General features: G+C 42.2%; 1 long non-coding RNA gene across 3 annotated transcripts in view; it reads left to right on the plus strand.

Moving 5' to 3' along the window:
• The window catches only part of LOC135982161 (uncharacterized), a 61,416-nt gene extending 39,897 nt beyond the window's left edge, over positions 1-21,519 (plus strand). Inside the window, exons 2-4 of one of the 3 annotated variants that reach the window (XR_010599358.1) lie at positions 11,328-11,444; positions 20,133-20,247; positions 21,384-21,519. This is a non-coding gene — a long non-coding RNA (uncharacterized LOC135982161). Of the gene's footprint in view, positions 1-11,245; positions 11,445-20,132; positions 20,248-21,383 lie in introns of all 3 variants that reach the window. The other 2 variants (XR_010599359.1, XR_010599361.1) reach the window with 2 other exon arrangements.
• Positions 21,520-21,809: the final 290 nt, after the last annotated feature.

Consider the following 21,809-nt stretch of genomic DNA (forward strand, 5'->3'; position numbering starts at 1 on the left):
TGACTTGCCCTTGGTGAATCCATGATGACTGTTCCCAATCACTTTCCTCACCTCTAAGTGCTTCAGAATTGATTGCTTGAGGACCTGCTCCATGATTTTTCCAGGGACTGAGGTGAGGCTGACTGGCCTGTAGTTCCCCGGATCCTCCTTTTTCTCTTTTTTAAAGATGGCACTACATTAGCCTTTTTCCAGTCATGTGGGACCTCCCCCGATCACCATGAGTTTTCAAAGATAATGGCCAATGGCTCTGCAATCACATCCGCCAACTCCTTTAGCACCCTCGGATCCAGCCCCATGGATTTGTGCTCATCCAGCTTTTCTAAATAGTCCCAAACCACTTCTTTCTCCACAGAGGGCTGGTCACCTCCTCCCCATACTGTGCTGCTCAGTGCAGCAGTCTGGGAGCTGACCTTGTTCGTGAAGACAGAGGCAAAAAAAGCATTGAGTACATTAGCTTTTTCCACACCTTCTGTCACTAGGTTGCCTCCCTCATTCAGTAAGGGGCCCACACTTTCCTTGACTTTCTTCTTGTTGCTAACATACCTGAAGAAACCCTTCTTGTTACTCTTAACATCTCTTGCTAGCTGCAACTCCAAGGATGATTTGTCCTTCCTGATTTCACTCCTGCATGCCTGAGCAATATTTTTATACTCCTTCCTGGTCATTTGTCCAATCTTCCACTTCTTGTAAGCTTCTTTTTTGTGTTTAAGATCAGCAAGGATTTCACTGTTAAGCCAAGCTGGTCGCCTGCCATATTTACTATTCTTTCTACACATCAGGATGGTTTGTTCCTGCAACCTCAATAAGGATTCCTGTAGAGACAGTAAAAATTAGGGAAATGATCTAGGACATAGCATTGCTCCCATTGAAGTCAATAATAATTTTGTGATTAGCTTAACAGATTCATGGATTTTAAGCCCAGAAGGGAACATTAGATCACCTAGTCTTAACTCCTGTATAACACAGGTCATAGAATTTCATCCAGTTATCCCTGTATTGAGTCCAATCACTTCTAGTTTACTAAAAGCATATCCTGAGAAAGACATCCAGCCTTGATCTGAAGACATCAAGAGATGGAAAATCCCACAACTTATAGAATTGTAGGGTTAGAAAGGACCACAAGGGTCATCTAGTCTAACTCCCTGCGAAGATGCATGATATATTGTGTCTAAACCAGGGGTGGCCAACCTGTGGCTCCGGAGCCGCATGTGGCTCTTCAGAAGTTAATATGCGGCTCCTTGTATAGGCCCCGATTCTGGGACTGGAGCTACAGGTGCCAACTTTCCAGTGTGCCAGGGGGTGCTCACTGCTCAACCCCTGGCTCTGCCACAGGCCCTTTTTAAAGATGGGCTCTATGCTAGCCCTTCTCCAGTTTTCTGGAACCTCTCCTGTCAGTGATGAATTTGCAAATATTATTGCCAGTGACTCTGAGATTTCTTCAGCTAATTCCTTCAGTACCTTGAGGTGAATAGCATCAGGCCCCACTGACTTGAATTCATTCAAACTGGTCAGAAGATCTCTGATGTGTTCTTTATTTATCCCGCTCTGCATCCCTTCTCCTTTATTGTCTATGGTAACTTTGTTAGTCATCTGGTCACATGTTATTTTTTTGTGAGAAGGGTGAAATAAAGTAGGCATTGAGGAGCTCTGCCTTCCTATCATCTTCTCTAACCAGCTCACCTTCCCCACTGAGCAGTGGACACACACCATCCCTGATCTTTTTTTTTTTTTGTCTAACATATTTGAAGAACCCCTTCTTGTTTTCTCTAACATTCCTGGTCAGCTGTAACTGATTTTTTACCCTGGCTTTCCTGATTTTGTCTTTACACGCTTGCACTATTCCCATATATATTTCTTTGGTGACATGCCCCTCCTTTCATTTCCTGTATGTATCCCTTTTGCTTTTTAGATAGCTAAAAACCTTCTTCCTTTGCTAGTTTGTTCCAATGGTTAATCACCTGAGCTGTTAAAAAATGCATGTCTTGTTTCTAACTTTAACTTCCAACCAGTGGTGCTTGTTATGCCTTTCACTGCTAAATTAAAGAGCCCTTTAGTATTTGGTATTTTCTCCACCTATAGGCACTTAGACACACACTGTGTTCAAGTCATCTCTTTCATGAGAGCAAGCTTGAGCCCTTGAATGTGATGTTTGACGTCCAAAATCCATGCTAAGGCAAAACAAGGGCACTGATGTTGCACTTTCAGATTTTAGTTGCAACTATAGTATTTGCTGTTTTCAGATATGAACCAGGAGCAGACAGATATTTCCAGTGGGCTGCAGTAACTTGGCAGCTGAAAGCATAAGCTTTGTTTCAATTCTTGATATCAACAAGTACCCGGAAGGCATATTAGGGAGATATAACAACATTCTGGCAGTGCCAAGAGTGATCAGGCCTAGTTATTGGATTGCCATCATGAAAGGAATATAATTTGCATTTTGTGGTGACGAAAACAGAACACGTCCTGGCCAAACAAGCCATTCGGTTGACAAGTCATGCTTTTGTCTTGCTAATATTTGAGTAATGCCAATTTATTTTCCTCATAAGATTATCCGAACCTAGGGTTAAGTGTGTTGGTGCAGATAAGGTATTCCATTGCCTGGTCTGTAATCTCTAGTCCAATATTTGATTTAAAAATTACCTTAGTCCCTTGCCTTTTCATACACTATGTGTGCTAGTCCTAAAACTGAGAATCTATTGAGAGACTTAAGATACAAGGTTTCATATAAACATGCTGTTCTTTGTCTAGTGTATGCATATTGTAAGGCGGTGTGTATTCTGTGGAAGGATGGTGTTGCCACAGGAGCTGGGAGCTCATGGACTAGGACCCCATTGTGCTAGGGGCTGTAGAAATAGAGCACAAAAATACAGCCCCTTCCCAAAAAAGCTTGCAATGTAAGTAAAAAACAAAAGCTAACAGATGGATTTAGACAAACACACACAGAAGTGGAAGGCAATGATGTAGGGTGACCAGATGTCCCGATAAAATCAGGACTGCCCCAATATTGAACTCTATGTCCCGCATCCAGACCGATGTATGATTGGGACGCCATTTGTCCCAATATTGTAGGATTGCCAGGCCTCTGGCTGGCAGGCTCCCTACCCAGCCGGCTCCGCATAGCTCCCCAGAAGTGACAATGTCTCCCGCTGGGTCCTGGGCTCAGGGACAGCCAGGAGGGCTCTGCATGCTTCCCCGACCATGAGCACTGGCTCCACAGCTCATGTTCAATCAGAACAGGATCTCCTGTTATTTGTTTTGATGTTACAGTCAGGTTGCTTGACTTGATGTCCACATCTTCAGTTTTCAATGTGCCACACATTTTGGAACCTCTAATGCAGAACTACATCATAGAAGCTGTTCAGGGGATGCTAGAGGTTTTGGCACAGGGAATAGCTGGGGCTTTGACACCTGGGGAGGTACAGCAGAGAGTTTGAGAGGAACACATTAGCTGCATGAATGGCTTAAAGTGATCAGCATTGAAATAGTTAACAATGGTGCTATTTTCTCTTGTCAACTTTAGGTTTTAGAGTTCCCACGCTACTGAGATGAATGGGGCCGTTCACCCGTCTCAGATTAATTGTCTTCAGAGAGCCTGAAACTTGGGCAGATGTCACGCTATCGGTTCATACTCTGTTTCCATTTTCGACCTTATCTTCACACACATGAGGACTGGGCACACTTAGCTTCAAATGTGGACCTTCACATGTGGAACACAGTTCTGTAGAAAGGGTGGACCAGGCATGTATTCTGCCTGTATATAACTTTGCAATCCTGAGAGTCACAGTTCCTACACCAGTATAGCACAAGGCAGAGTGTATGCTTCATCAGCCCATGGCCAGATGCACTCAGTGTACTCCATCCCTATGCCAACACAGCTCTGCTGGCTAATGCATAGGAGATGGAACTATGGATGTACCTACTTCCTGTCCTTCCTCCTTCCAGTCTCTCCCCACCCACTGGTTTGTGAGGTGTGGGGCATTTAACAGCTCCCCAGACTCCCAATGTAAGCAAGATCTGTATTACCATCTAAGTAAGCTTGAAAGAACTTTGATTTTCTTTTTTAGAATTATAATTTATATATATATTTTATAATTTGCTGGATAATATTGATGCACTTTTCTATTTTTATCAATGTAAATCTTCACAATTGCAGGAAGGGGCATCAAACCAGGTGGCGTGGTCAGACAATTACGTAATGACAGTAGATGTTGAGATTCAAAAAGTTAAAGCTTTATAACCATTAAAACACAAACTGTCAACATCCCCTATCAAAAAAGACAAAGTAACTATCCTTAAATCAAATGATAATAGTTCTCAAGCAGCATTTTTTTTTTACTTTGCCTAGCTATAAATGTCTATTATTATCAATGGAAATATTTTTTTCAGCTGATGGTGTGTGTACGGAGAAATTGACATTTACTGATAAAAATCTAATCCTGCCAAGCCTGCATATAGAAGAGTGGTGGGTTAGCCTTACTCCCCTGCATGGTCAGCTAGAGCTGTGGCACACATGAGCCCAGTATGACTATATTTGCCATCAGTCTCATGTTGATTTCCAAAGGGTGATGATTGTAGTGTCTCCTACTTCATAGAGTTTCATTCTGATTGTGAAATTGGCCAAACCTCACTGAATAAAAGCCAAATTCTGGCAAATGTTCAAATTCATCGAGTACAAGCAGATTTTTCAGCAAGCGTAAGATTAAAGCCTCCTGGCTGGTTTGAAAGTAGTGATCAACCTGATAAGCACGCCCCATGTAATAACTCTGGGTCCATTTCTCCTCTCACTTACACGGCCGTAGTTCAATTTAAGTCAGTGGAGTTACAAGGGAGCAAATGAGAGGCAACTTGCCCCTGTGGCTTTTTTTAGTTTATTTGTTTAAATAAAGACCTTGCAGCTATGGACTACGTAGGAGAAAATTATACACGCTGCAGAGAGTGTGTCAAGTTGTAAGGCAAGTTTTACAGAAATCATAAACCTCAGCTGAATGCCAGTGTACATGTGCATAAAGTGTATGAAATATCATATGTGTAGAGAGCACAAAATATTTTCTGTGTAGGGTTTGTATAATGTCATTTGAAGAATTGTCTGAAGGCTGTTTATTTAATCACTTACTAGGTGGTAAATAGATGAACTTGGGATTGTCATTGGTAATGTTCCTGTTCGTTAGGACAGCCAGGATGTTTGACAATATTGCTGGGTGTGGTCTGTAGGTGCATGTCCATAGAGCAATTGATTGATTGCAGTTTAGTAAGAAAATCTACTATTTCTAAGGGCATTCATCCGTCTCCTTTTATTCATTACATGACTGCTCTGGTCAACACTGAGACAGTAGTTGCCGGTAAGAGGCAGGGCTGAGACTCAGGAAATCACGGTCCTGAGGTCTGACTTCCTGTGCAACCTCAGGCAAGCCACTACAATCTCTCTGCCTCAGTTTCCTATTGCGATAAAAATACTTCCCCACTTCACAGGTTTTTTTTGTATGAATATGAGGTACTTGGATGGTATATTAGTATGTGGCATGGGGGAAAAAAGCTTTCATCTTGCTTAAATTTATAGTGGTGTTTCCTGTATTTGGAAGTGATACTTCCATGAGGTATTTATACTGCACCACAAAAATGTTTGCTGTTTGTAATGGCACCTGAATCCAGTCTGTACTAGCCTCAAGTTTTCAACACTCCAGTTCAGCAGCAATTGCACAGGACTTTGAAGTGTTATAGCTGGTAAATTTAATACAAACGTAAGTCACAAAGGCCAAAGAACATAGCTTAAAATATCTATTACTAGGTTAAAAGCAACAGACTTTAAGTGTGGCACCTTTAAGACTAACAGAAGTATTGGGAGCATAAGCTTTCGTGGGTAAGAACCTCACTTCTTCTTACCCACGAAAGCTTATGCTCCCAATACTTCTGTTAGTCTTAAAGGTGCCACAGGACCCTCTGTTGCTTTTTACAGATTCAGACTAACACGGCTACCCCTCTAATACTTATTACTAGGTTGTCTTATTCTGAGGAGGCTCACTCAACCATAGCTAGGAATCTAGGCATACTAAAAAGACCAAATGCTAACAATCATTTTAGAACAAGATTATTCTATGTGCTACTACAGCTGAGTAGACAATGAGTTTCGTGTCCTGTAAAAGTATCTGCGATTTCAAAATTGTTCCCATTCCACACTGGGATGAAACATAGACCTCTCAGTTTTTTTGTGTAAAACCAAAGACAGTGACCACCACACCAGAATAGCCAGTTGGTTTCGGCACTTGGCTGGGAGATGCAAGGTCTTGAAGCTGTGTCTCTAATATCCGAGGTTATACAGTCAATCTTTCTTACTCCCTCGCCCCCTCTTTTTCTCCCCACCCAATTGAAGCTATTCCCCTTTGTATAAATAATTATTCATTGGGCTAAAGAGATCTAACTCTATATACCAGCAGCTGAGAGTATCATTTATGATGCTCATATTCAGGCCCTTGTGTCTCCCACATCCAGATTATAGCCCTGGTGGTTAGAGCACTTGAGTCAGTCTGTCTCGCTCTTGCTCTCTCTGGCCAATTAATGTTTTATTATATATACAAGGTGGGACAGCTCCAACAGGGAATGGTGGGGGAATGGCACATCCCAGAAAAGCCAGTAGCTTGGTGGTTAGGGCACACATTTGGGATGGGGTCAAGTCAGGTAGAGCAGTGTCTTGAACCTAGGTCTCCTCCATCCCAGGTGAGTGTCTAAAGAATTAATGGGGGAGATGTAAAGGGGTGTCTCTCTCTTATCAGAAATTCCATTCTCGAACATCTTCTGATGAAAAATCATTTTGTCAATCTGCTTCAATCTAGATTTTCTCTCTCTCACTGGTTGTAACATTGTTTTTTAAAGTCTTCAACAGGCCCTCATTGACCGGACATCAGTTTATTTTAAATCAGAGATGATATCTGATATCTCCACTAGTTAGTGTTAGCTGCAAAAGAAGTCGGTGATACACCTACCTAGGTTTGCCTTTTAGGCCTGGACTCCCTAAGAAGAGGAATGCTCAGTGGTCTGTGAAGTAAGTCAACATGAACTCTTTAAACAAGTCATTTTTTTCATTTGTCCTTCATGACTTTAAAGAGATACAAAAAACAGAAACGAGTCCACATCCTGCCCTCTGTTTGTTCTGGTTTATCCTCTTTTGTATTGTAGCGACTCACGCCTGTAGGGCCAGCTTTTGAAAACACTGCCTCCACCTTTGTTTTCTTGATTTGTGGACACAGTTGATGTCACTTGGACACGTACACACATCTGATGTACAGGTGCAGCCAGGTACATGGATGTCCAGATGACATCAACGGGGCATTATACAAGAGGCATATGTACTAAACAAATACGAATTCTTGGTTTTGAAAGGGGCATCCTCCCGGCTTTCCTCTTTTGCTCCCACAATTTGCAGATGCAAAAATGAAAGTGAGTATAATGCCCCTTTCAGCAATCTTTCCTCTGTAAGCATGTTGGGACAGTGTTACGTGTACCCAGCGTACAATGCCAATCGTTCTTGCAGCACTCCCATACACGATCGTCGTAATAATTATCATTTTGCCTTAGTTCAAGTGGCTTCAATGGAACAGTCAGGCTAACAGTATGTGAATTATTGATCAGGTACTTTCCACTAGACACCTGCTATCTAGTCTTTCTAAACTGGCTTTTCAGTAGACTGGGCATTTGGTTGCTTGCCAGGGATCTAGCTAATAAAAAGGGAAAAAAATCTACTTTGTTTTTGTTTATTGTAATTGTTCTAGAGCACCTCAAATTGTGAGTTGCGAGCCCATTGTAATGGGGTCTTCAGGGCCAGCGTTAGACTCACTGGATTCTGGAACTGAAGCCGAAGCCCAGGGCAGTGGGGCTCAGGCTAGGGCTTCAGCCCCCTCTTATCCCTGACCAGGGCAGTGGGGCTTGGGCTTCGGCTTCAGCCCTAGGCAGGGTCATGTAATAAATGTTGTTGTCAGAAGGGGATCACGGTGTAATGAAGTTTGAGAACCACTGTTCTAGAGATTGATGTTGATTTTGTTTGTTGAGACAAGATGGCAACACTTCAGTTACATTGCAAGACTTACTAACTGGCCTTTTCTTTACTGAATATAGTTACAGGAAAAGACATAAAAATCCAGGAAGATCAAAATACACATTTAAGGGAATAACTATATCGCCAAGCATTGGGACGGGGGAGAGGGTGGTCTTGTGATTAAGGCACTGGACAGGAATGCAGGAGGATTAGGGTCAGTTCCTTGCTCTGCTATAGATTCACTGTGAGACCTTGAGGGGCTGGATTTTTAAAGGTGTTTAGATGCCTAGAGATGCAGATTGGCACCTAGGTGCCTAGTGTGATTTTGAAAAGCACCTATACGCATCACTGTGCATCTACATTCCTTTAAAAATCTAGCCCTTTGTTGCTCAGTTCCTGATTTAATGAATATAAGTGAGGTGATCAATTACGACAGGGATGGATACTACAGAAAAAATTGAAATGTGGATCAATGAATTAAATTGTCATGTTTGGCTCATCTTAAATGGATGCCCCTGAGTCTCTCTTATGGAAGAGTTGTTTTCGCTATGCATGTAACTCTTCCAAATCAACATGACCAAAGGAAAAGCATCCAGATTGATACGTGGCTGGTGGCAATTTATGTCGTTCATTCCGCAGCTACTTTCGTATCCACATTGTACATTCTTGATGTCAAGCCTAGCTGAAAGTTTGGGTGGAGCTCTCAGTTAAATAAAACTAAAACTCTTAGGCCTGAGCAAAGGTTAAGTAAATACCATTATCCCAATAAAGAGGCAACATCCTCAGTTCAGTCATTATAAATAAGAGTTTGCATGATTTGGGGGCATAGAAAATAAAGTCAGAAGAGTTCTAATACATGAAATGAATATATTTAAGCTGTGCAATATCAATCAATAAATCATACCTTTTTAAATAATGGGGGCATAAAAGGAGGGAAGTTGAGCATAGCACAGATCTCAATTTTCACTTGGTACAGTGACTGCTCTTTTTCATGTCAACAATGGGGTTCCACAGGGGTCTGTTTGGGGACCGGCTCTGTTCAATATCTTCATTAACGACTTAGATATTGGCATAGAAAGTACGCTTATTAAGTTTGCGGATGATACCAAACTGGGAGGAATTGCAACTGCTTTGGAGGACAGGGTCATAATTCAAAATGATCTGGACAAATTGGAGAAATGGTCTGAGTTAAACAGGATGAAGTTTAACAAAGACAAATGCAAAGTGCTCCACTTAGGAAGAAAAAATCAGTTTCACACATACAGAATGGGAAGAGACTCTCTAGGAAGGAGTACGGCAGAATGGAATCTAGGGGTTATAGTGGACCACAAGCTAAATATGAGTCAACAGTGTGATGCTGTTGCAAAAAAAGCAAACATGATTCTGGGATGTATTAACAGGTGTGTTGTGAGCAAGACACGAGAAGTCATTCTTCCGCTCTACTCTGCTCTGGTTAGGCCTCAGCTGGAGTATTGTGTCCAGTTCTAGGCACCGCATTTCAAGAAAGATGTGGAGAAATTGGAAAGGGTCCAGAGAAGAGCAACAAGAATGATTAAAGGTCTTGAGAACATGACCTATGAAGGAAGGCTGAAGGAATTGGATTTGTTTAGTTTGGAAATGATAGCAGTTTTCAGGTATCTAAAAGGGTGTCATAAGGAGGAGGGAGAAAACTTGTTCACCTTAGCCTCTAAGAACAGAACAAGAAGCAATGGGCTTAAACTGCAGCAAGGGAGGTCTAGGTTGGACATTAGGAAAAAGTTCCTAATTGTCAGGGTGGTTAAACTCTGGAATAAATTGCCTAGGGAGGTTGTGGAATCTCCATCTCTGGAGATATTTAAGAGTAGGTTAGATAAATGTTTATCAGGGATGGTCTAGACAGTATTTGGTCCTGCCATGCGGGCAGGGGACTGGATTCGATGACCTCTCGAGGTCCCTTCCAGTCCTAGAATCTATAAATCTATGAATGTTCAACAAATTATAGATACATATATTCAGCAAAATTATAATAATAAAATTTTAACCAAATACTTCATTTTGGAATCATTATCAGTGATTTCTACTGTTTTTTCTCATTCAAACTATAGCTGAGTGTGCTAATATGCGTAATAAAGGTCACTGCTTGTCATCACCATTTTCATCTGCACATGCTAAAGCTGATTGTGTCAGGTCATTGCAACACACCACACCTCCTTAGTGTGCACAGTGTATGATACATGGCAGTCTGGCACTGTTACATACACATTTCATAGATTTGCAAGGTGCATCCGCCTCACAAAAGCACTTGATTAATTTCAAAATATCTGGAAGAGCAAGCACAACATTGTCTGGTACAGTTTTTTTGAAACAGGGTTAGAACCATCATTGTGTATCCATCCCATACTACTGTGGATCAAGTGATAGTGCGTCTGGATCCAAAGCACTTTTCTACACATGTGCCAAAGATGTGCTTGGTTTGCATTTTCTATAAACACTTCAGTTGTTCAAGGTAAGGAGCTGAGCTTCAGTGTTGATACAGTACCTTTGAGAGTACACGGACAGCTAACAGTCCTGGTACAATGTTCCGGTGTGGCTCTGCAGTAGAACATCTATTACTTCTCTCTTGGATGCATAATCACTAAAAATCTTAGGCCCTGTTCATGGTGGAAGTGCAAAAATAAGACAATTATGTCAGTGTGATCTGAAAATACTGATATGCCCACCAGTTTCTCTTTTGGTACCAAAACCTTGTTGTATAAGGATGTTGCCAGTGAACATTGATATTCCTACAGGAGCCAACTCGTGACAAAATGTTCTTGATGTCAACCTCTTGTGATCTTGCTTGTAGTCCTGTCCCTCTTGAATATATAAGGTTAGAGGTGAATACCTTTGTTGGACCAATCTGAGCAGGCTTTTTTGTCCCTGCCAGTGTCTCTACTATTCTTGATATTGTGTCATAAAACCCTGTGGCTTGCTCCATTCAAATTCTAGCATTTGGTGAATTCCAATTGTAAGTGCTTCCTTTATGTTGATTGATGATGGTGCCACTCTACCACTGATGAGATTTACGGTTGCTTTTGGGTGCTTGTAGCTTCTTACTAATAGCATTTGGTGAATTCCAATTGTAAGTGCTTCCTTTATGTTGATTGATGATGGTGCCACTCTACCACTGATGAGATTTACGGTTGCTTTTGGGTGCTTGTAGCTTCTTACTAATAGTTTTTCCGTCCTTTGCATCTGCAGCAATCCTTGACTTCATTTCTTCTTTATGGCTCTTTTGTATTTGTGCCTCATTGGTGTCCTCTATGTTTACGTCTTTCACCAGCCAGCTGCATGTGTGGAGGCTAAGACTAAGTGAAGGGTAAAAGACCTATGAATTGCAACCAAGAAGCAATAGCTAGCATGGAAAATCAACAGTGAAAAGCAGAAAAGAAAACAAAAGGTGAATGAAGAAAACAGCTGACCACCTGTTTGGTTTATAATTTTTTAATGTTTATAACTGTCTAAAAATTAATTCTCCTGCGTAAATAGGTAAGTTTGTTAAATAAGCATGCAATGAGCGTACAAGAAAAATATACTTTGTGTCTTGGTTCGGGTGGAGGATGTATGGATATACTAGCAAGATATACAGCTAATACAGACATAACATATGTACTTTCTAGCTAATTATGTCCCATACCATAAAATAAGTGTGAGGTTTTCATTTAAAAATAATTAAAATCTAATCAACATTGTTTCACTGTGACCTGGCTTGTGAATTAGGAGGGGGGTAGTAATGAATGCTCATATTTCAAAATGCTCATCAGTGAAGCGGTGTCATAGTTTCTTTGAATTTAGGATCTTGAAATTCAGAATCCACAAAAACAACAACCATAATGTAAATGTGCAGTGACTCGCCCCTGCGGTGCCTCCTGCTGGTCGTCTCGGGAATTAGCTCTCCAGCCATCAGAGCACCCCCTGTCGGCTGGTGATCTGCTACCGCTGGGTCCCCGTGTCCCTCCCGGACCCCGATGCCCCTTCCTCTAGGTCTCCCCACTCAGGGGAACCCCCAACCCTCTATCCCCACCTTGCCTCAGCCTATGGGCCACTGCCAGTCACCATCTAGCCCCACTCCCTGGGGCAGACTGCAGTATAAGCCACTTATCACAGGCAAGGGAGTTCAGACCTGCTGCCTTCCTCTACCACCCAGTACCCTTTTAGGCCTTAAACCAGCCCTTGCAGCCTGGGGAGTTGCCAGCTAGGAGCTCCCCAGCTCCTCTGGCTTTCCCCAGCCCTGCTTCACTCCTAGTACCCTTTCTGCTAGGCAGCCAGGCCCTGCTCCCTCTCAGACCAGAGAGAGCCTTGGGCGTCTGGCTCACAGCCTTTTTATACAGGCCAGCTATGGTCTGACTGGGGCGTGGCCCAGCTGCGGCCGCTTCCCCAGTCAACCCAGCTTTTTCCCTGCCACAGCCCTCTTCTAGGGCTCTTTTAAGTCCTTCCAAGCAGGAGCAGGAGACTACCCCGCTACACATAACAACAACAACCAAAAAAAACCCCAACAACATTGTATGGACACTAAAACAAGGTACTGCCAAAAACTTGCATTTGGCTACTGGACTATAAAAAGATACTCCGCTAAAAGGAAGAGTAAGTGGGTATTGCATGGGGGAGCACTCTTGAGATTGCTGTGGTTTACGTTCCTCCTTTCAAGCACAGTTTGGAATTGAACTATCGGCCTCTTCAACTTTAAATCAGTGATGCCTTGTGTAAACACACAACCCCCTGATGTAGATCGTGCAGCCCAGATTGTGCCAGTGTATTCTCATGTTCCTTTTAACCCAGTGCACCTAGCTGCCTTTAAGGCACAAGCAAAAATGTTGACGGCCTAGAGGGCCCCGAGGGGGCAACAGGGTTCATTGCCCGGTGTGCGCCGCACCAATAGACACACCAGGGTGGAGAAGCAAACAAAGTTTATTTGAGATTTTAAAGTGGTGCAGGGAGACAGGCATGTTTTAAATTAAGCACAGCATATATAAGCAAGCCTTTTTTATATATATTTTAAGCTGTTTTTAGTAAGCTTTTTGTTTTGGGTTTTTTTTATATCTTTTTTATTTGATAGTAGTTATAGCAGGTACATATTGTGCATGTTAGAAACATTTTTGTTTATAGGCTTATTTTTGGCCTTGCAAGCTTTATGCATTAGGCCTTCCCCCCCCCCCCTTTTTTTTTTGCATTATTATTACTGTTTTTGTTAGTGCGAGCAAAACTGCAGCTGTTTGCTAGAAAAAGCTGACCATTACATATTCTGCTTTAGCATAGGCTGTTAGCACGTAGATAGGTGAAAGTTCACAAGATGGAGTTACTGTGGCTCACTTAGACCCAGAGCAGGAGAGTTTCATCGGCAATTATGGCCTTCCACTCCCCCGAATTACCTGGTAGCTATGCCTAGTGACACCAACAATTCCCTTTTTTGAGAACATTTAACAAACTTTTGGCAGAGTTTTTTTATACTTTAAAGACAAAATGTGATTAAGCTTTATGCAATTGGGATTATTAATAAGAGAGTATAAAGGAACTTCTGGGGAAGGGGAGGTACAAATTTTATGTATGAGCACTTTACAGCAAGCGAGCAAAAGGAAAAGAACAAAACATATTATAATACCTGTGAGCAAGATGCGAACAATGCCTTTTTTTAGTTTTTTTAGACTAGGTAACTAATCCTAAAGGGAATTAAAAATAGTGGGTTTTTTTTGGGGGGGGGGGGGGGGGGGGGCTTTTACTGGTTTACTTGTTTGGCTGACAAGATGTGCTTGTTAATATTTTGTGAAAACTTTGGGACATAGGTACAACATTTTTTTTTAATAAGGGCACAAACCCCGCTTTGTGAGGCTAACACATAATTTAGGCCTGGCGGTTTTGTAGGGCTAGCAATTGAAGCTGGTACAGCTTAGAATTTATGCTTTTTGTTATGGCCAGGGTATTATTGGCAAACGGAGTGAGAAATTTAGACCGTTTTTTGTAGAGTTGGGTTAGCCGTCCCACCCCATAAGTAGGGAGGAATATTATTTTAAATTTGGGGGGGGGGGGTTGGATGGGTTTAATGGTAGCTTTTAAGGACCGATAGTACCTAGGGTGAACTGGGGGAACCTGGGTTAAAACACAGAGGGGAGGAGCGAGATAGCCTTTATAACAGCTACTATGCTAACCATGAGGAAGCTATTTATAGGCACTATTACCACAGATTTACAATGCTTTACTTTAACTAGCTTTTTTATTGTTACCTTGTAGGTTTTGTAGGGGTGGCTTGTGGGGAAAGGGCAAAGAATGCAGCGCCGGTTTGACAACCGATGGCATTTAGTAAAGGGATAGTGAGACTTATACCAGGACCAATATAAAATTTACATGTACTAATGCCAGCAAACCAGGTATGATTACTTGTCCTGGCTTGCTGATAACATATGAGACCAGTGGGTGGAGAGCGTAGATGAATGGGCTTGGGCTTAAGAGTGCTACTATAGTGGGAATTCCAGGAGCCATTGTGTAGGCCATAAGGAGCTCTTGCAGTACAGTTGGATTGCAAACTTAAATTGTTAGAGGTGCTACTGCTGGTAACCATTTACCTTTGACAATAGTTTGACTAATTTTGGGGAACTACTTTTTAGGGCAATCCAGCCGAATGGTGGGGAGTCTGGGCACATATTTAACAGTGGGAGAGATTAAACTTACGAGCAAAGGCAATTTTTAGGGCCTTATAGGTATTGGTAGCCATGTCTGCAGGGATGGCTTTCCATTTTGTATGTGATGTGGGTGAAACAGTAGGTAACAGAAGGATTGCTTTTGTGACAAAAAGGAGTGCTGTGAGAGACCCTAAACTTGAACCCATATTGTGATTACAACAACCCAAATGCCCAGAAGATAAGAATTATTGACACTAAACAAATTAAAAAAATAAAAGGACCAGGACCATAGGCTAGGTCGGCCTACTGTGAATAGATAGAACCAGTGCTTAGGGTTTTCGCAGAGAATGCGCTGTGGCTGTTTAGAAAGATTACCAGGCATTTTTCGCTACTTTTACTGTTTTTTGAACAACAGCTTAAGTTTTAAATTGTTGCTGGCAGGTTTTTTTGCAGGCTGGACAGTTCACTGTTCAGGAGTGGGTACTGCTTTTAATCGAGAGTGATGAATCCAGTTCTTGTGTCCTTTGACCTTTGCTGCCGTGTGGGGTCCCTTCCACTTCTCTTGGAGAGGTTTGTCCTTCCAGGTCCGAAAGAGAACGGCGTCACCAGGCTGTAAGGAGTGGACAGGGGCATCCAGCAGAAGAGGCTGTGAATTTTGGGTGTATTTGTGAAGAGAAGAAAGAACAGCAGACAGAGAGCACATGTACTGAGACAAAAAAACACATTTTTTTTTTATTTTTTTGCTAGAACCGGTGTACCATTTAGAGGCCATGCTTTTTTAAACATAATTTTAAAGGGACTAAGCCCTAACCTGCCCTTGGGGAGAGCACGAATGCGGAGTAACACAAGGGGCAAAGCATTAGGCCACGTAAGAGAGGCCTTTTGACAGACCTTTGAGAGGTGTTGCTTGAGTGTCTGATTTGTGCGTTCCACTACTCCACTGGCTTGTGGTCACCATGGTGTGTGGAGCTTCCAGGGGATTTGCAAAGCACTTGATATTTTTTGAACAACTTGTGATGTGAAGTGTGTTTTGTTATCAGATTCCATCCACTGGGAGAGTCTGAAGCGAGGAATAATTTCCTTGACAAACTTAAGAGCCACCGTTTTGGCAGTGTTGTTACAACATGGGAAGGCTTCAGGCCATTCACTGAATTGATTTACCAAGACGAGGAGGTACCTGTGCCCTTGGGTCCTGGGAAACTCAGTAAAGTTTATTTGCCACACCAATTTTGGGCTTGGGGTAGGTTTCAGAGTGGCTGGCAACACTGCTACTTCTGGTTGAGGGTTGTTTTTTTGGCAGATTAAACATTTAGCTTGTACCTGTGATGCTAGGGGTTTAAGTTCAGACGTTAGAAAATACTTATTTATAAGCTGGGGTAAGAGCCTCTCTGCCTGAGTGTGTGGTCTGATGCAGCTTTTGCAACACTGGTCGAATCAGCCCCTTGGGTAGGAGGATTTTTTTTGTGTGTGGAATAAAGCTATTTTTTTTTTTTTTTTTGGAGGACTGAACCTGTTAGCCAGGTTTTTGTTATTATGGGAGTACTGAGGAGCTGCAAGCTCACCTACTGATGGGATGAGGGCATGCATTTGGGCATTCTTTTTTGTTGGTGATTTTAGGGTAGCAGCGCGCTTGGCTTTCCTGTCTGCTTTAGCATTGCCCTTGGTTACTTTTTGATTTTTTTTTTTTTGATGGGCTTTGCAATGCACCAGTGCTACTGCTGAGGGGAGTTGTATTGCTTTTAACAGCCAGAGAATTTGAGACCCATGCGTAACCGGGGAACCTTGGGCTGTTAGCATCCCTCTTTGTTTCCTCAGACCAGCGTGAGCATGCAATACCCCAAAAGCATACTTTGAATTAGTGAAGATATTAACCCGTTTGTTTTTTGCCAGCTCGAGTGCACGAGTCAGGGCCACTAGTTCAGCAAGTTGGGCAGATGTCCCAGCAGGTAAACTTTTAGCTTTCACGGTATTATGAAGTGTCATAACAGCATAACCCGCCCTTCTTTGCCCATTTATAACAGCACTACTGCCATTAGTATGCCATTTTAAGTTAGCATTTGGGAGTGGTTGATTTTTTAAATCTGGGCGGCTAGAGTATTGTGTATTTATGATTTTCAGACAGTCATGTTTCCTGCTTGTCTGTCTCTGGTAGCAGTGTAGCTGGATTAAGGGAGGGACAGGTTTGCAGGGTAACTTTAAAATTTTTTAACAGTTTTGCTTGGTACCGAGCAACCCGAGCCTGTGTGAGCCAGAGACCACCCTTAGTGTCCAGCAGGGCTTGAACCATATGGGGAATATACACTTGCACAGGTTTTTTTAATGTCAGTTTTTTAGCTTTTCAAGCACTAGCGCAGTGGCCGCGACCGCCCTTAAGCACGCTGGCCACCCCTTTGCAACTTGATTTAGTTGTTTAGAGAAATATGCTACGGGATGTTTTTAGGTGCCTAGTAACTGAGTAAGCACTTCCAGGGCTATCCCTTTCCTTTCATGCACATACAGTTGGAACGGCTTAGAGAGCCCTAGGGCTGGGGCTTTTATTAACTTTTTTTTAAGATTTTAAATGCCCTGTTTGCTTTTGGGGACCAGTGAAAGGGGTCATGATTTGATTTCTTAACACATTTATACAGAGGTTTAGCCTAAGTTTATACTCTGGGATTTATATTTTGCAAAAGCCTGCCATGCCCCAAAATGCTCTGAGCCGTTTACGGTTGCTAGGGATAGGAACTTGGCAGATAGCCTTTTTTTTTATTTGAGAGCCCTTTTTTGTGTTTGTTATGTGAAATATTAGATACTGTACTTCAGAGAGTGCAATTTGAGCCTTGCTTTGAGCTACCCTGTATCCTTGGAGTTCAACAAAGTTCAGGAGACTTACAGTGGCTTTGAGTCAAGGAATTAGACCCACAGCAGCAATTAGCAAGTCATTTACATATTGCAACTATCCCACAGTTGTAATTACAACCGTGGGAGGGTGCTGGGGATTAGCAGCAGTTACTACCAAATCTGTTGGAGTCAAATGGCACTTGTGCAAAATATTAGTCCTATTTCTTAACACCATAAACGTATACGCATAGAGATGTTTATTTCATTTACCTGTTTGCTGACAAAATAAAAGTAACTGAAGGATTGTGTTGTAATTAAGTGATTCCTTCCGGTGGGCCACCTTTCCTGGCACTCTAGCTGGTATTAAGGCCAGTCAACTGTACAAAAATTTTTTAATTTACTTTTAAGCATTGAATTTGACCCAAACACATCCCAATTTGCTAGGATGCATTCTAAGGGCGTACACTGTGCCCCGCCGGCTGTACTCTGTCCCTGCCCCATACTCTAGCAGGCAAAAAGTCCCCACTGGACTGTTTTCTACCTTATCCAAGGGTCCGGTTTCTTACCGTCGCCCCCAACTGCTTCTCCACTATTGAAGTGAGTTGCACCGTTGTGCCCTCCGGGGTCGATCACACCACGTCTCAGCCGAGGCCCCCGATGAAGTCACCGGTGCGCGCTGTGCGTCGGTCGTTGCCGTAATCCGTCGGCCGCCAGAAGTGAACCGAGCAAGGCTAAATTTCAGCCTCGAGCCCCACGTTGGGCGCCAAAACTGTTGCCAGCCTAAAGGGCCCCGAGGGGGCAACAGGGTTCGTTGCCCGGTGTGCGCCGCACCAATAGACCACACCACGGTGGAGAAGAAAACAAAGTTTATTTGAGATCTCAAAGTGGTGCAGGCACGTTTCAAATTAAGCAGAGCACATACAAGCAAGTTTTTCCTTTTATATTCCAAGCTGTTTTCAGTAAGCCTTTTGTTCTGGTTTCTTCCTTATACCCCTTTCTACCGATAGCAGTTACAGCAGGTACATATTGTGCATGTTAGAAACATTCCCTTTCATATGCTTATTTTTGGCCTTGCAAGCTTTACGCACTAGGCCTTTCCCTCCCCCTTTCCCCCGCATTATTACTACCGTTTCTGTTAGTGCGAGCAAAACTGCAGCTGTCTGCTAAAAAAAGCTGACCATTACATATTCTGCTTTAGCATAGGCTGTTAGCATGTAGACAGGTGAAAGTTCACAAGATGGGAGTTACTGTGCTCACTTAGACCCAGAGCAGGAGAGTTTCATCAGCACTTATGGCCTTCCACTCCCCCAAGTATACCGAATAGCTATGCCTAGTGACGTCAACAAATGTGTTTATAAAGGTACAGTTTATTCCATAGGGGAAGGGGAATAATCTATACTAGTATAAGCACTTTTATACCAGTATAGATAGCCTTGGCAGAATTTGTATTTTTGTACAATTTCGACAGATGTTTACTTTAAGCATTTTGTTCCCCAATTTGTATCTATTTAAATTTTCACAGTTGTAGGAAATTAAGGGTTGGGTGGCGGGTCAGACAATAATTATTTCACGACAGATGTTGAGATTCAAAATGTTAAAATGTTGTAACCATCAAAACACAAATTGTCAACATCTCATGTCAAATTATACAAAGTAAATACCTTGAAATCAAATTCTAACAAGTTCTCAAGCAGCAGTTTTATTACTTTGCCTAGCCGTAAATCTCGGTTATTATCAATGGAAATATGTTGTTGTGGTTTGTTTGTGTGTGGGGAAATAGACACTTACAGATAAAAACCCTCCAAGCTTAAGTATAAATGTGCCCATGCTAGGGGTTGTAGTGGGATAAATATTTTGTAAAAAAAAATCACCCCTTTACCCACAACAATTATACCAGTATTAAATCTATATGTAGACCAGGTCTCAGGGTCCTCACCTCTCTTCTGAGGTAGAATAGTCCCCTTTAAAGTTTTACAATCACTTATGGGAATAATTAATATTACTGTGGTATCCACTAGGTATTTTGAAATATAAGGAAACTGTGAATATTATGATGATTTCTACTTGCAAAAGTAAAATTGTAAGGTTTTTAATAGTGACCACTGCAGTTATATTTTTAACTTATTCCTCTTCAGTATCATGTATAACCACTCAAATATAGTTTGTATTCATGATTAGTGGGGCCATGTATGTGCAGAACTACCCAATAAGGAACAGAACTAAATGCTGTTTACAAAATGTCAAGGGGCTGGCATACAATTTGAACTACATGTCTGCCCTGGGGAATAAGAACTACTGTTCTAGTTCTTGGATTATGAAATGCAGCCTCTTATATAAGAGGAGAAAATCATTACGGGAGTAAGTTATACAATGAAATCCTGTTTAAACAGGAAGTTCCTGATTCAGCAAAATGCTTAAGCATGCTGAAGTGCTTTCCTGAACAGGGGTGGTTTTCTGAATTAGGGCCATGGTACTTATGACTCTTTAAAAAAAAAAATCATCATTTAACTTTACATATGCCCCTGGAAATGTTTTCATGGTGTACCCCTGTGCAATGCTGTGAACAGTATTGGATTGCGAGGCACTAGCATTTGTTGCCTTAGTATTGATAACTGGTTTTACACTTGGAAACTTCATTCATTATTTCTTTCTAGACGCTGAATAAGAAGGGCTGCGGTATCACAACCCAAGTTATCCCCGGACATCTTTGGATTGCCCTTTCCTGGACAAGTCAGTCTCTGAATAACAACTATTCCCAGGGGGAGAAATGTGGGTAACACTCTGACACCCTTCTCTTTCCCCTGCTTTCTTACCTACAGTAAAGATACATAAAAATTGTACTGTGGAAGTCGCATTCTGCAGCTGGCAACAAACTATCCTAGGACCAGCCTTGCGATTTGCAGGGCCCTATGCTTCTGGAAGTGAAGAAATGAAATGACACGATGCCTCCTGCTTTGTTCCAGAAGGGATGAGGAGACCGGGTAATAAATTCCTTTTTATTCCATTAGTGCAGAAGGAAATAGGACCAGATCATGTGAAGAGCAAGACCCTGAGCAGCCACTTATAGAATATCAGGGTTGGAAGGGATCTTAGGAGGTCATCTAGTCCAACCCCCTGCTCAAAGCAGGACTAATCCCTAACTATTTTTTTTTTTTGCCCCAGACCCCTAAATGGCCCCCTCAAGGATTGACCTCACAACCCTGGGTTTAGCCGACCAATGCTCAAACCACTGAGCTATCACTTTTACTTGTGTTTAAGGCCACTCCTTTACCATATCATCTCGTTCCTTTTTGGCATGTATTGGGAGCGCTATACATCTGGGGCAAGCTTACAGTTTTTAATGTCAGAAGGGACCATTATATTAGCAATTCTGAGCTCTTGCATAGCACAGGTCAGAGAATGGCACCCTGTAATTCCTGCATCAAGCCATAACTTCTGGTTGAGCTATAGCACATCCTTTAGGAAGAGAAACCCAATCCTGCTTTAAAGACACCTCCCTTGGTAAGTGGTTCAAATGGTTAATTACCCTCACTATTAAAAAACTGATGCCTTATTTCTAATCTGTATTTGTCTAGCTTCTTCTTCCAAACACTGGACCTTGTCATGCCTTTGCCTGGTAGATTATAGAGCCATCTGCTATCTGAATCTGTCTGAATAGACAAATAGCTGTCAGGGATGGTCTAGATAATACTTAATCCTGCCATGAGTGCAGGGGACTGGACTAGATGACCTCTTGAGATCCCTTCCAATCCTATGATTCTATGAATTAATTTCCTGTTTAGACTTAAAGACTGTGATCAAGTCATCTACTAACCTTATCTTTAATAAGATGATTTGTAAGGCACATTGCTTACTGCAAAGCCACTCACTCCATATGCGTCCCTCCATTTTTCTCTGTGTTCCAGAGACAGGATCCCAGAATTCTGAAGGCTGCAAACTTTGAATGCATGAAACATGACAGATGGCAGGAGCTGGGACAGGTAGGAAGCACAGAGATGAAACAGACAAATGGGTCTTCAAGGCCATTTTTTATTATTTGCATTGCAGTGGCACCCAAAGACCTTTCAGGATTGAGGCCCAAGTAGGCCAATTACTTTGCAGACACATAGGAAAGCATGAGAGCTCATAGCCTCCGCTGAGAAGAATGAAATCTCTTGTCTCTCATGAACTGATGAAGCAACAGAAAATGGGACTTATGTTCCATCCTTTTTACTCTGTCACCCCATGTTTTCTAAAAAGCCTATCACCATTGAATCTAAGAGACGTGTGACAAATGTGCCCTAACTGATAAGTCTCTCAGCTACTTCCCCCACTTACTCATTAAGAGCCAG

Source organism: Chrysemys picta, chromosome 3 (genome assembly GCF_011386835.1).
Source record: "Chrysemys picta bellii isolate R12L10 chromosome 3, ASM1138683v2, whole genome shotgun sequence".
NCBI lineage: Eukaryota > Metazoa > Chordata > Testudines > Emydidae > Chrysemys > Chrysemys picta.